Raw genomic sequence first — 2,745 nt, 5'->3', positions numbered from 1 at the left:
AGTTTGTGCCTCTGCTATTTCTTAATCTAGAGGAAAAGTATTATTATACTTTGAAGGGCAGAAGTGTGGGTGGGCACTGTGGAAGTAGAGACAGTGAGTGTAGTCTACACTTTCCAGATATTTATGGGCCAAGAAGGGAGAAAAATAATTTGGTAGGGTAGGGTGGTAGGGTAAAGAGACTTCTTTATTAAAGCTAGGAGGATCTTGAGTATGCTTGTATAAGAGGTGGTGGGGGGTCAGAACTAGAAAATAATGGAAAAAATAAAGATCGTTTATGGAGAGACATTCTGAGGAAAGTGAGAAGGGATAGGGTCCTGTATACAGTACGGGATGCAGTGTGCTCTTGGAGAAATTAACCTATGGTAAAGAGGAGGTTAGAATTAGCAAGGTTATAATTTAGGGCTGAAGGGAGATAAGGTGAGACTGCACCTGGTGGCCACTAATTTTTATATCATGTATGAATCTGTTATTAGCCAAATGAAGAGGCAAAAGGAGAAGCAGGGCTAAGAAATTTTGACTTAATCAGGAACTTTGGAAGGTCTTATGGTTGGGGGTGGAATTTTAAGAAGAAAGATCTGGCATCCTATGAAAGATGAGCTTGAGTAGGGTGGGAGTAGAGACAGAATATTTGGGGAAATCCAGAACTATAGTAGAAATGATGCAAGAGATGCAAATAGGCATAACAAATTGAATTAATTGCCATTGGGACAAAAACACTCTCTGGGGAATTATAACTCAATAATAAACTATCCAGATCTGTGGAAGATTAAAAAGTAGACTGCAATACCACACTCCCTATCCTTGGATTAAAATCTGGAGATAGAACTTCAGAAATGCAAAGAGACAGTCATTAGCTGCTTAATGGCAGGAATACATTCTGAGAAATGCATGATTAGGTGATTTCATCTTTTTGCGAACATCATAGTGTGCACTTACACAAACCTAGAAGGAATAGCCTATTATACGCCTAGGCCATATGGTATAGCCTATAGCTTCTAGGTTAGCATGTTACTGCCCAAAAAAACTTGAGATTAAATCAAACACAAGAGAAAATGATGCAATTAAGAGACAATAGTCATAAGATGTATGAGGCTACTGCCAGTGTAATAGGGGATACTGTTTTATAGAAAACTTTTTTTATATAAATAGAAAGCGTACACTCCAAAATAATGATAAAAAGTATAATACATAAACCAGTAAGTTATTTATTATCGAGTATCATGTACTATACATAATTGTATGTGCTATACTTTTCTAAGACTGGCCGTGCAGTGGGTTTGTTTATACCAGCACCAACATAAATGCACAAGTAATTCATTGTGCTACAACATTACGATGGCTGCCATGTCACTAGGTGATAGGAATTTTTCAGCTCCACTATAATCTTTTGGGATCACTGTCATATACGCAGTCAGGTGATGACCGAAATGTTGTTATACAGTGTATGACTATAAAGACAATGTGAGTATCTGGCCTAGTAGGGTCTGAAAACAAGTTGAGGTAGACTGCCCAGGCAACAGGGCTGGATGGCAAGATCCAGTAGACAGCTGGGGATGGAGGGGGCTTCTTGAACTGACTATAGACCTAGGCTTTAGAGGGAGATGATAAATACGTTAGTGTCATGGATAGTGCTATGTGTTATTAAAGGAATTTGTGAAAATATATCCACATTAATGGCTGTTTGATTGATGACTTAGAACTATAAAGAAGTGTCTCGATGGCCTCTTAAACTTCCTGTTGAGACTTTTTTTGGTGTAACGGACCTTTCGAAAAATTGAGGAAAAGTTATGAATCCTCTTCTCAGAAAATGCACAATTAACACCCACAAAATATTGTCCACAATTTTAGGGGGCCCATGAACTGCTAACACCCATCCATGGACTCCATATTAAGTACTGCTCTCACCTGTTTTTCCTTCCAAGAGGCAGCTCAACTCTCAGTCCTATTTTAGAATACAGTAACTTTAGTGGACTGGAAGCTGCATCTTGAAACAGGTGGATTTGGGACTTCAGTAGGCGTTATTACACATTTTTACTTTGCAAAGTATGAAGACATGGATAACGCGACAGAAGACGCCACATTCTGGATCTTTCAGGAGGCTGCTATGGACACTACAAATGATGGTTTCTGACCACACAGCTGAATCAGCAAATACTGAGCACCTGTTACGTACAGGCACTGTTCCAGGACTGAGCTCAACAGGATAAAAAAGAAACCACTTGTATCCCTGATGAGACGATTCACGTGTAAAAGCATAAATGTAGTTATTAGTGGCCTTAAAAATACGTCACCTAGGTTTGAGAGGCATTCTGGGGAGGTGAAAAGGCGTCTGAGTTGGCAATTTGATTTTTGGTTTCTCTACATCCGAGACTCATGAGTTTGGTAAATCACTCAACTTTAAGTTGCCTCATCCATTAAGCAGAAGAGAATTGCTGCAAATCTTCAAGAAGATAATCTTTGTAAAAATGAACATGGACAAATGAAAAAAACACTAGCACAAGGTTTACTGAAATTGATAGTTGCGAGAGTCGCTCCCCTTGGGGGAAGAGCCTGTCTATTCCAAGTCTCTACAGCCAGGGCGGCGCTTCGCACGCGGTCAGAATCCGTTCAAAACCCTTTCCGGGATGGATCATGTTCCGCTTCCGCAGGCAGATTTTCAGGGTAGGCGTGGCGCCGGGCGCCCCACGCAGGCTAGCGTCAAACCACCCTCACGCGCATGCTCCCGAGGAGAGGAGGAGAACGGAA

This window comes from Pteropus alecto, unplaced genomic scaffold (assembly GCF_000325575.1).
Source record: "Pteropus alecto unplaced genomic scaffold, ASM32557v1 scaffold61, whole genome shotgun sequence".
In the NCBI taxonomy this organism is placed as follows: Eukaryota; Metazoa; Chordata; class Mammalia; order Chiroptera; family Pteropodidae; genus Pteropus; species Pteropus alecto.
The sequence above is the reverse complement of the archived record's forward strand: the minus strand, read 5'-3'. Positions refer to the sequence as shown.